This window comes from Aulonocara stuartgranti, assembly GCF_965226115.1.
Source record: "Aulonocara stuartgranti genome assembly, chromosome: 16".
Lineage (NCBI taxonomy): Eukaryota > Metazoa > Chordata > Actinopteri > Cichliformes > Cichlidae > Aulonocara > Aulonocara stuartgranti.
In genome coordinates, this window is record NC_138952.1 from 15,182,782 (window position 1) to 15,195,743 (window position 12,962).

The 12,962-nt window shown below is 39.2% G+C and overlaps 2 protein-coding genes across 3 annotated transcripts in view; one reads left to right on the forward strand and one right to left on the reverse strand.

Annotated features, from left to right (window-relative positions):
- Nucleotides 1-3,310, reverse strand: part of LOC309690256 (coiled-coil domain-containing protein 148-like) — a 44,259-nt gene extending 40,949 nt beyond the window's left edge. For both annotated transcript variants that reach the window (XM_082507223.1, XM_082507222.1), the window contains exon 1: nucleotides 3,272-3,310. The gene's annotated coding sequence lies outside the window, so the exon portion shown is untranslated. The remainder of the gene's footprint in view (nucleotides 1-3,271) is intronic.
- Nucleotides 3,311-3,418: 108 nt separating this feature from the next.
- Nucleotides 3,419-12,962, forward strand: part of LOC309690254 (plakophilin-4-like) — a 93,432-nt gene continuing 83,888 nt past the window's right edge. Inside the window, 1 exon segment of the mRNA XM_082507216.1 lies at nucleotides 3,419-3,634. The gene's annotated coding sequence lies outside the window, so the exon portion shown is untranslated.

Here is a 12,962-nt window from a genome sequence, read left to right on the forward strand (position 1 = left end):
TAGAGATTGAAAATGTGACGTCATTCACGGGTAGAACCGCAAAGGATTCTGGGAACTCGTGGCAATCGGTACTAGCGCACGCAGGCTTTCAATTAAAATCAGTTATACAGCGATAAAAAGAAACACAAAAATGTCAAGAAGCTGTTGTATTATTAACTGCAATAGCCGGTCGCATGACAGCCACGGGAAGCCGACGGGTAAAGAGATCGGTTGTTATCGGATTATGTCGTTGAAGAGAAATTGTTCAAGCCATGTTTCCGAAGTAACAAAGACGCGACGGATGGCCTGGATTGCAGCCATTCAAAGATCAAATATAACATCCCAGAACACTCCAGCTCACAGGTTAGTCTGCTCCAAGCATTTACACGAAGGTCAGTGTTTTTTAGTAGTTAATACGTCATTTTCATAACATAATTAGTGATATAGGTTACAAGCAAGTCTGGCGCTGAACAGAAATTGTGGCGCTATGCTCCTTTGTTTATTGTGCATAAATAGTGAATTGTCCTGACACAATATTGCGTTTCGCTTCTGTTATTATGGTACATTGACAAAAACATATACTTTTATTCACAGGATAAAACAGGTTTTTTGTATCACTAATTGCCCAGTACGATTACAGCATACAGTATTATTGTCACTGCTACATTTCTGTGATGCTACCAGAAATTATTTCCACTACTAATTAATTACCGTTGAGCTCAAAGGTCCTATTAATAAACGGTTAAGGAATGTGTATTTATGATGACGATTTGTGAGACTGGTAAACTTATGATACGTACGATGGTCTTTCGTTCTACACGGTGCATTTCAAGGTCCTGTACCCATCCGTCGGTAAACTGTACCTGGGCTTGTTGCAGTGACCTGAAGTTACTAAACTTCATGAGTGTATGCACTCACTCCAAGAACCGTATGATTATAAATATGCATATAAATATGCTACGATGAGATAGCTGACTTCATCTAACTAGCAAATGTTGTCCAGGCTACGTTGGTGATGCAGTTTTTTTTAATGTGTATGATATTTTTGTCATGCGATTTTAAAGCTGGTCCTACAACCGCATCCAAGAATAACATGCAGCTTATCTCAGAACTGTCGGTGAAAATTATTCTTGGAGCTAGGTTTAATTGAGCTGCATTTTAAAGAGGTGCAATTTCACAATTTGTGTATATTTTCTAAGTTCACTATTTTGTCATGTGTTGAGAAAAACACAGATTTTAAAATTACATGGTCTAATATTTACATTTAGCATAACTGCAACATTATTTTTTCGTTTTGTTTTTTTTAAAGACTCGAAAGGACTTGAAATTCAAAGTTTCAGACTTGTGACTTGACTCGGACTTTTACACCAGTGACTTGAGACTCGACTCTGACTTGCCTGACATTACTTGAGACTTGACTTGAGACTTGAGGATAAAGACTTGAGACTTACTTGAGACTTGCAAAACAATGACTTGGTCCCACCTCTGGTGTGTGATATACTGCTGGAATGTTTTTTTTTTCTTTTTTGCCTTTGTTTTGGATTAAGCTTGGAAAGATTTTCGCACAGGATTCATCTCCTTTCAAATGCATGGTGTGTGAAGAGATGGGATGAACTATGCAGGAATTAATTTTTTTATGATAGGAGGGAAAACAGATGCGCTGTTCTGAATCCTTTTCTATTTTTTGCCCATGTCTCCATTACATATAGACTTAAATACCAATTTTAAGGACAGCAAAATTATTATTTTTTCCATTTCAACACCAAATGGCAAGCCAAGGTTAGGATTCAAGACATAGGTCATTCTAGAAATGTCAATTTTTCTGTCCCTGGCTTTTACTACACTTAAAAACCACTTTATTTACAATTTATTTCCATGTTAAATTTGAATATTTTTTCCTTCCTCATCCATTAAATTCACAATATCTGTTTTTTTAATTAAATTATATAGAAGAACAGGCACCACCACAGCGTTTGTCCCCACAGTGGAGTATGGTGGGTAAAGGCTGTGTTTTTTTTGTTATATGTTTTGCATATAAGTTTTTGCATCAAATCAATCAGATATGTTAAAAATATGATGACTGTGACAAAATGAAGCAAAATGTGAAATAAATATTGTAAGATATATAAAGACAGTCATGGTCCCTTAAAACTGTGTCACTGGTGTTATGAGAAACGTTTATTATTTTGAAACAAAACATCCCAATAATGACATCACTTGACTTACTATCACAGATTTCCTGAAGCACTATAAAGAAATGGTCATGATGAGACCAGTGTCTCTTTTCATTTATCAGATTTTTTTCTGTTTTATCTTGTAATTTCATAAGAAGCTTTTAGTTGAAGTCACTAATACGACACAGTTAGGAAATTGTTAAAGAAAAACAAAAACAAAACAACAGAATATAAATAGATTAAATGACATAATTTGGTGAGTATAAGATGACTGACATCATGTGTGTGCATAGTAAAGCGCTATATAAATACAGGCCATTTACCATTTACCATGTGGTTTGATGCTTGCAGCATCTATTTTGTAAAAAGCATTTTCCATGAAAACTGTCACTGCTGTTACCTTCCTTATGGGTAACATTAGACCCCTGAGATAATAATTTTACATCCACTGAAATTTGGTACAGGTACAGGTTAAGATATAAAGAATGGCATTGTCACTCGTTTTAAGTGTTCTTTATATGCTTTCATTTGATTTTATTGCTAATAAATGGCTTTGCAAATATCATACATTGACGCTTTGAACAAACGCTTTGAAATAATAAAATATTATCTTATGATTTTTGCATTATCATTGCATTATTCTAAATAACAATTAATAGAAGCCCCCCAAATTTGCATAATGAGTAAGATAACACCAGTGACGAAAAGGTGGCACGTGGGGTAAATGTACAAAAGAAATATTTTTTTAAAAATCATTAGGTTGTCTTTTTTTTTTTTTTTGCTGTTAAAACTATGGCCATACAACTAACCTAAATATTTTCCAAGCCAAGCTCTGTTAATTTACTTTACCGACTTTTACCAATTGTTATATTACTTAATTAAACTAGAAAACGCTTAACTTTATCATTGTCATAGCTGCTACCGCTATAGTTTAGCGACAGTACTTAGGTAGAACTTATGCTCAACCTCACAAAAAAAACACATAAAAAAAACAAGTGAACCAAAGGTTTCCTACAAGACCAAGCTCAAACTACACCTACAATAAAGTTACACACAACAATTAGCGATTATTTGCGTTGTAAACTAAGTATATATACCCGACGAGCCACCTAGCTTACCTTGTTCTCTCCCTTCTATAGTGTATGGGTTGACAAAACAGGTAACCAAGGTAACTATCATCTTCTCAGTCATTGGTTAATTTAACGTACCTCTTCGGGAACGCCCCCGTATTCGCTTTGCAACCAATCAGGAGTGCACATCGGTTTCCCACATTCCCGCTGACGTCATGCACGCTCGCATTGCCTGGGACTGCTGTTGGAGGCGAGGAGCAGCCGAGGGGTCGTCTTCTTCACTCGAGTGTGGACGCGAGTTTCATTCTTCCACATGCATGGGACTAAAAGGCAGGACTTTACAGATGAAGTTACACGTTCCAATGTAGATCCAAGCCGCAGCTCAGCCAGCACAACTACAATCCTCCCAAGGTATGGAAATGTTTCTCTTTTCTTTTCTTTGCAAACTGCTAAATAATTGGAGCGAAAACGCAGGGAGAAATGAAAGCATCTGTGCGCAGAGCAGGCAGGAGGGTATGGGCTGCTTTCTTGAAGTCGGAAAGTGAAAAGAGAGTGGTTGCTTTTTTTTTCAGTCTGTGCATGCGGCATAAGACAAGCTTCTTTTGGCTTCCTCTCAGCGGGGAAGAATCTAATACTACCCTAATCTGTTTCTTGTGACCAAATCATCGCAAACAACGCACACCTTTGAGGGACCTTCACGCGCTGTTTTTGATGCCATGCCTAACCGTTGGGGTGAAAACTTGGCCGGCTAATGTAAATGCACGGAAACTGCTCCGGGGTTAGTTTTCCTCTTGTAGAAAAACTCACTTTAGTGTGGCAATGCCCTTGAAAACGTGTTGCTAAGTAGTGCAGGAAAAGGCAGGTGAGCTTAGAGTGTGGGAATCTTTGGAATGCGAGGTCGCCAAGGGGCGGAGATCCAAACTCTGCTCCTATTAGATTGGCGTACCTTTTACCCTCAGGTTGAACTAGCTACGTTCAAGCTACGCCATATTTAATGACTTCTATTTTGCATTTTAACGAGGGTAGTTTCTTTTTTAACGGTAACCGTGACTCTACGTTGTCATCGTTTTGCACCGTGCAAGATCAACCTATCTTTGTGGCAGGGGTAGTCTGAAACAGTAATTCAGACCGGGGATTTGATTCATTCCCAGGCCACCTTGTTCATGCGATCCTCACCAAACTGCTGTCTTTGAAGGCTTTTTACTGGTTACAAACTGAGTGCTTGCTCTTTAGGGTATCATATGGGCAGTGGTAGAAGGAATACTCAGGTACTGTTACAAATGTGCCTCTACTGCAAAGTGTATCTTTAGGTGTTACAAAAACACTTTAAAGTGTTCTTGTCAAAAACAACTCTTTGTATTAGTTTTTAACGGCTTATATTTGTCTTCTTTATCAGTAGCATTTATTCATAAGGGAAAACCACCATATTCACAACAGTCTCATAAAATCACGTCAGTCAAACAAATGACTCGGGATATAATTTATAATTAAGATAACAAAATAAAAAATTGGCAGAATCAAATATATAAGCTCTATGTTTCTATTTCCAAAGAAATCACATCATGAAGTGATTACTTTGTTATTAAAAAGGAAATCTGTAGCCAATACTATACAAGCATAACAGACACAAGCATGCACTTAAGAAGTGCATGAGAATATATAAGCTACGTGTGTTTGCTTGTTTGTCTTTCTGTCTGTCTTTGTACACAAAATGAAAAAAGGAGAGGGAAACCAGTGAGTGCAGACCCACAGAGGTGGGGGTGAAACCGTGTAGGTGTAAATGTAAGCAGACAAAGGGTTTTAGAGTTGAAGGCGGGAAAACTCTGGTTTCCCAGAATCTTTAAAATGAAGCTTTTGTGCCAACTTTGCCAAGGTCGAAATACTCAAGCTGGGATGTGCCGCACATTAGTGAAAAGAGAAATGAGTGATTCTAATGTGAAACAGCAATGAGTGGCTGCACTAAGAAATGAGGATTTTAGAGAGTCTGTGAAGCAGATGAATAGTAAAGGGAAAAAAAGAAAAACACATTTACTTATATATATATATATATATTCTATTTTTAATTGTTCTTAATTGTCATAGCTTGCTTTTGAAAGTACCTGTGTGCACAGTCCAAAACATGGACATTAGGTTAATGGCAGTTTCTAAATTGTCTGTCTCTCTGTGTTAGCCCTGTGATGGACTGGTGACCTGTACGTGGTCTACCCCACTTCTCAGCCTATGACAGCTGGCATCAGCTCCAGCTCTTCCCCCAACTCTGAATTGCACAAGTGGTTAAAATGGATGGACAAGTACCCCCACAGATGACTTGCGGGAGTAGTTGCAATTCACTAGCACCATCACTGGTTATGGCTATGTAGACTTAAAACTTACCAGAGGAGTTTTCTCACATGGCAGGCAACCTGAATGTTTTGCCTGGGGACATCAATTCAGAAGCAAAATGTAGGGTTAGCTAAATGTTGACATGATTATCTTTACTAATAGCCAGTCACTCACAAGTCAAGCTAAATGCACTAAAATTGACAGTTACCTTAGATAATGCCTTTGTTCATCTAAACTGTTAGATTCCTTCCCACAGTAATCGACTTTTCCCTCACTTTGATATCCGCTGCACCACGAACCATCTTAGATTTTAATAGCAGAATTCGATTTGTGCCGAAGCCATGAATGAATGTAATTTGATGGTGGACACCTGCGCTACTGCTCCAGAAACTTCACCACAAGCAAACCAAAGCAACAACTTCACAATGCAATTCTGCAGCAAGGTCACCAACTGCTCATTCACTGTGAGTGGACCATTAAATATTGTAACAACAAATACCCGTATGTTGTGTCTGTTGTGGTGTGTATGTGTGTTGACAAGTGAGTATGATATTGGCCTCTTGTGTGAATACGTTACTTATTTCACAGCATTTAGCTTCTTCCAGGGCAATGACCTTTTTCTTTTTAATTGTCTTTGTCTTTGCTGACTGTTCGTTTTGCTGGGCAACTTTAATGTTATTTTTATTAGTGCAGAAGTAGGAACCACCCTAGCAAAAAATTAGGTTGGCTGTGTAAAAGTATAGAAAAAATAGAATGCAAATATTTATTATTACCTAAATCTTCACTTTCTTTGAATGAAAATAGCCCAGCAACAACATATCAAAGGTTGATACAAAGACATTTTACGTAGTAACCCAACTTTTTTGATAAACAAGTCTTTATGTTACTTTTTTTTTTTTTAAACAATGCGTTGGATCCTGCAAGGAAACTCCCTGCAATAGTGTGCTGAATTAGTAGAGGTGGGACTCACCTGGCTCCCCATGATATGATATTATCACAATACTTCACTCATGATACAAGGTCATTTTTTCCAACTGCAAATTATGTTCTTAAAATTAAGCTTTGTCAGCATCTGCATCTGTTTTATCCAGTAAGATAAAGTTATCTCACTTAAGTTATTATGGTGCAAAATGAAACTGTAAAGCATAAACAATACTGTCACTTTATCTGCCATAAATGTTGCCATCTGTGATTGAATGGAGCCTAGTTCTCACATAAATGCAGTCTGTTTCTGATACAACAATTAAATATGATAAATCACCAAAGCAGAGTGTGTCCAGTGTTGGATTTACAGTTGAGCTAAGTTTCCTCGGCTAACATTAACATTAGTGGTGCGTGAGATGAGTGCTCTTGTTCATGGTATTCCCAGAGTACTATAATTTATTTAGTAAAATACTGATATTTGGTGTTCTTGTATTGATAAAATATCACATATCTTTGCTGATTACTTGTCCATTGTCATTGGGTTCTTACTGGCTCTTCTTTAAAAGTCACCATGTTGCGTCTATCTTGCCTTTAGCACTATGACAGCTGGGATAGGCTCCAGCCTCCCTATGACCCTGAATTGGATAAGCAGTTAAGGGGGAAAGGGAACCTACAACCATGTGCATTTCATTCACATTTGTGTTGAAATTCCCAAGAGTAAAGATTATCTCAAGCAACATAACGGCCTTCGCGCAGTCCTTGGCATACTTAATAACTTGAACTAAATGCCCCTAAAATCCAAGTTTGTTGAAAATCATTCCAAGGGGAGTAGTTTTTTTGTTTGTTTTTTTTTGTTGTTGTTATTGTAGTTCCCTTGTGTCTGTTTAAGTCTTGGTAAAACCAACGCAGGGAAAGATAAAAGACTGCAGAAGCAGTCATTCATTTTGTTATGATGGATATCCACTAAAGGTCAAGTCTCATACAAAGATGCTAGGAGCCATGCTTCAAGTCTCTTGTTTTTTGCCACACTGCTTAGAAAGGTTATCTGCATGCATCACCAATGTGACAATAGTGCAAGTTTATTTCAACAGTGGAAATGCATATGGCAACTAATAACACACACTTTCACTCTCAAAGACAAACACACACACATAAAGGAGGGCTCTCTAGGTTACTCCCCTCGTGGTTCACATTACTGCACTAGTCACACACTGCCACACAGCTGACAACCATTGAAGGAGGTTTACTGTAGATTTGAAACAACAGTACGATTTTGGTTTGTAGAGTCAGTCTCCTTCTGTTTGTTTATTTGTTGCAGGTTTTTTTTTTTTCTTTGCTCTAAGCAGGGACACTGCTTCAGGCACAGAGAGAGAGGTTTTAGCCGATCCAACCTACAGCGAGTTAGGCGTCATTTTCATTTGTTATGCTTCCCACTGTTTATCACTATTTGCAGTGCGGATTTATAATGCATTTTCATAACTATCTGTTCCGTGGTTGTTTTTCATTAGGAAAAACCAGACTCTGAAGTAGACGAAGCACAGCCAGGCTCGCAAAGGATCGTTTGTGTGTTGGTGTCATTGTTTGAGCCAGTCTTCATGGTGACTTTTTTTAATGGATCCTGACAACAGCTGAATAGTTTAGTGCCCTTTGGCGAGCCTCTACTCCTTGTATTTTTTTCACCCCTTATTTCTGGCCCAACATCAAGGCGTAATCCTTAACCCCTATGTTGCATGTCAGATTTGCTTTTTTTCTACTACGATCAAAAAGCAGCCCCACACACACACAATCACACTCCATTTTAAGACGGGGAAAATGTTTCCATTCGCTGCCTTGTAGCCCATGTGGAACCAAAATGGTTATTTTTCCTTATGTCTGCATGCCTGTATTCAAATAAAGTGCTGAAGTATGAACGTCTTCACATAGCCAGTCAAGAGAAGGTCAGCATCCGTTATGTATAATTCAGTCAAGCACTCTTTAGGAAAAGTTTTTACTGAATAGCGGTGTGCATTTTTGTCGTATTTACTCCCTTACTAACATTTAGTATAATATTGGTGTATTCATAACATTTGATGATTTTTAGTTTACAAAGTCAAAGTTATGATTGACTGTTAGTGTTTACGTTACGTTTAAAACACTTTCACTAGATGTAGAGTCTTCAAAAGTGTGATTGATGTTCAGATTTTGATTTTTTTTTTTTCCTCTTTGCTTGTGAAGTTTCCTCAGCTACTGTGCCAGTGTGGGATGATAATAATAGTTCATTGTGGCAGTGGCAATCAACCAAAGAATGGCTTTTATGCATCCTTTGACACATAATTTATTTTTTTTCCCATCAAATTAACCCAGCAACTTTCTATCCCACATCTACGTGGTTTTCTCCAGAGGCAGTAGATCTCTACTCCCTACTTTCTTCTTTGAGAACAAACCACATGTAGGAAAAAAGGGATTTTCCAGTGTGGAGTGTTGTAGCTGTTCCTTTTTTTTATCACTCAATATGAAAAAATATGCATTCCTATTCTCCAAAAATATGTGAAGATAACAGTGTTGATATGCAAAAGTATTTCAAGGTGTCCTGTCAGTTTTTACTCATATTGTGCACAAAATAATAATAATTAGAGAGCTATAATTTATGTATGTGGTTCATTCAGTTTTGTTTTGGCATGCGTGGATAAGCCTTGACATGCGCGGCTGCTAGCTGATTGTTGATCTAACTGGATATGTAGATGGAAAGAGCGCCAGATTTCATGCTTTGGTTGGATCCCGGACAGCTAAAGATAATACAGAACACAAAGCTTGTCAGCGCTTCTAGAGATTAGGTTCACAATAGACTTCGGTCCAGTAAAACAGCCCTCCATTGGCCCGACATGCTGAGTCTGGAAAGGCGGCCCCACATTAGTGTGTATGTGGACAGTTAAGCGGAGAGGCAGAGCTTTTCCCCTCACTGTCGCTTGCTCCACATGCGGCCTTACTACTGGAATCTTTCTCCAAGCTCATTGCTTGAACAATCCAATCTCTTTAAGCCTATCTGGCTGCAGAATTACCTCAACCAGGCACATAATACCTTGTTGAATATTTCAGAGTGCTACTCACATTATCACCCCAGGCAAAAGCTATCACTTCGCAAATCATGAAAGGAGGAGTAATATGAAAGTCCATCTCAGTGGGGTGCTTAACATAACAAGCAGGCACCCCCCCCCCCCCCCCCCCAAAAAAAAAAAAAACAAAAACCTTTGTGTAGTCGTAAAAAAAAATTCAAATGCCAGAAAGACGCTGGCTTTTGAGCCAGTTGCCGTACGGCTTTTAATAATTCAACATGCTATGTAGTCTAAGCTCTTATTTAAAGGTTTACAGTACTGGACGAGTATTGAAATTGAACCAGCAGACCCTACCTATAAGTGGAAACTGTAATGGTGTGACATTTTCAGTTTGTAACTTAATTGTTTACATAATTTCTCAAACTTTTAAAATCATATTTTAAAGACATGACAGTATTTAAGTTACAAACATAAATTTTGGCTATGTACCTCTTGGTTACTCCTCTTTAAGCTAAAATTGCTTGTTTGTGGCATCAGATGTCATCCCAAAGTGGTATGTGAGTGCTCCTGGTGACTGTATTTAGTCAAAAGGTGAAGGTCGCTCCCCAATGTCACTTTAGTGACCACAAGGGTTAGGCATGCTCACAGGGTACAACTGAAAAGTAAACTATCTGCAGGATTTGTCTGCCTCACCTGTTTCCATAAAAAGATTCACTTCCTAAATGTCAAGGCATTTAGAAGACTGCAACAAAGTCAAATTACCTCTGAAAAGGGGAGTTGTTGACACTCGAAATAAACAAATAAATACAGTTCAAGGCAGCACATGACATTTAAAATGGCATTTTATAGTTCCCAATTTTGTGTTTGGTCACGGAGTTGAAAGGCAGATGTTGGCTATATGATATCAAAGCCCATATTGTATCTTTTCTTTCTTTTTTTCTGTCAGAGCAACCTGATATAGTGACAACATCAAAGTGGGCATACCTGACGTCTTAAGCCAAGGGTGCACCCTCTGATTTAACTTAAATGAACTACACACGGCTCTAAAGATTTCTTCTTTTCCTAGCACACAGCTTACTCAGATTATGTGCGCCAAGGAGAAGAGAGATGCTCTAGAATTTCTTAGCTTCAAAGAAAACAAACACAAAAGTTTCTGGTTAATATCTGCAAATTGCTCATGCTGTACTAGAGAAACTGTCACATCTATGCTACCAGCTTACAAATGCAGTCAACACGTTAAAGGTTTCATTCTCGTCTCAGCAAGAACAGTTTTTTTTGGCACCTGAAGTGCACTTTCCGTTGCTTGCACCAGTAACCCTGAACAATGCCAAGCCCTTTAAGTTTTGGATAGAAGTCATTCCCAGGTGTTCAGAGATAATTTGAGATTTCCTGTTGTTTCCGACAAAAGCCCCAAAATGATGGGAAGAAAACTGCATGCCACAAGAAGGGGAGCATCTTATGTTACCACTGGGATGAGACATGGCTTGTTGTTTAGATCTCTTTAAGTTCCAAAATTGCCCATTTAAGGCAGTGAATTTTTAAAATGTCCCATGGTTAGACATTAAAATATGGACATGCATCAGAACTCAATCATTGATTTAAAATGTTATCTGGTGGTGGTTGGATGAACTGACATTTATTTAAGCAAGGTAATTCTGTCTTGAGCTGTAGTGCTTTGCATATTGGTGCCCTGGCTGTGTGATTGAGATATAATTATAATGGATAATCCTCCCTTTCGAAACCTAGTATGAACATACTTCACGAAATGAAATGATTTTTTTTTTTTTATTCAGTATGACTCAAAATGAGTGACTGAGGCTCTAAACTGAGCACGAAAGTTTTCATATAGACTTGCACAGGACCAGAAGTCTTTTTGCAACCACAGGTACCGCCCCCTGGTGATGTTAAAAACAGTGCAGGTTTATGAGACCTTTGCATTGAGTTTAAGCTTAATTCATACTTCTGGGATGACTCTATATACAGGCCTATGCAAGTACCCAGTGCTGTTGCCAGGATTTATGCTTGTGTGTGGTATGGCTGCGTTGCAGTTTTATTGCCAAAACACTAGCTGCTATTAAGGGTTTCGCTCTTTGTGTCAATCTTTTTTTTTTTTTTTTTAAACAATTTGAAAAATGAAAAATTGGGGCGACTGTGGCTCAGGGGGTTGGGAATCGCATCTGTAACCGGAAGGTTGCCGGTTCGATCCCTGGGCTCTCTGTCCTGGTCGTTGTGTCCCTGGGCAAGACACTTTACCCTACTTGCTTACTGGTGTTGGCCAGAGGGGCCGATGGCACAATATGGCAGCCTCGCTTCTGTCAGTCTGCCCCAGGGCAGCTGTGGCTACAACTGTAGCTTGCCTCCACCAGTGTATGAATGTGAGAGTGAATGAATAATGGTATTGTAAAGCGCTTTGGGTGCCTAGAAAAGCGCTGTATAAATCCAATCCATTATTATTAAAAATGGTATCAGGAAATGTGAAGGAGGAAACTACGTTGATTAATTGGTGTTAACATGATGTTTATGTACCTACAGTGATGATTTAACGCAACATTGGGTTGCCCAACGTAATCCTTGGTTCTTGGAAAAACAGAGTGAGATGTTTCACTATGGGAATCGCGTTGTTGTGATCAACTACGGAAGCTCCAATGACACCACGTCTGTCCATAACAGACCTTGTCGAGCCATGCTCAGAGATCCGCCTCCTTATTAAAACATGGCCGACCAGCCCTTTGTTACTCATTGTAAGCAGATTTCTTTGTGCCCAAGCAAGGAGGGAAGTGTTGGTGAAACAAATCACTCTGTTTTCAAGGAGCCAGAGGTTATGTTAAGTAACCCCCTTTTTTTGTTTGTTTGTTTTTTGGTAACTTCGCTTGGTGTTTTCACTGCGGGGAGATGCAGCCCAATCCAGCTAAGCTCCAGCACTGCTCAAGATCTAAGGTTGGACCCTGATGCATTAGATTCCAGCACTGCCTGACCCAGAGATGACTGTGCAACATCCAACTTATAAAAATGCTTAAAAGCCAAAGAGACCTTTGGTTGGGTCATAGGCTGCTTCCATGACTTCAGCATCACTCAAGCCTGACAGGTTTAACCATAAGGCTCTCTTACCTGAGTGCAGCCCATTACACGCCCACAACCTTGGCCTGCTCCCCTGGAGGACGAAGGATGAGATTATTGACTCCTGGGCGTAGAAGGTGAAGTCCTCCATGTCCTCTAGTTTGAGGAGGTTGGAGCATCAACTCCATGCCATCGACACCGGACTCGCCCATGTTTTGATCAAGGAGGCCCTCAAATGATGGGGGGCATGAGCAGAGACTCTTCCTGGATATCACTCGTTGCAGTAGCAGCTCGCAGGCAGTGGTCCTGACTGTTCTTCACTGTTACTCTCAACCTCCTTTCCCATACAAATGATAAATATCAGATGAGGGTCCCTGCCCGAGATGGTGGCACTACATGATGCG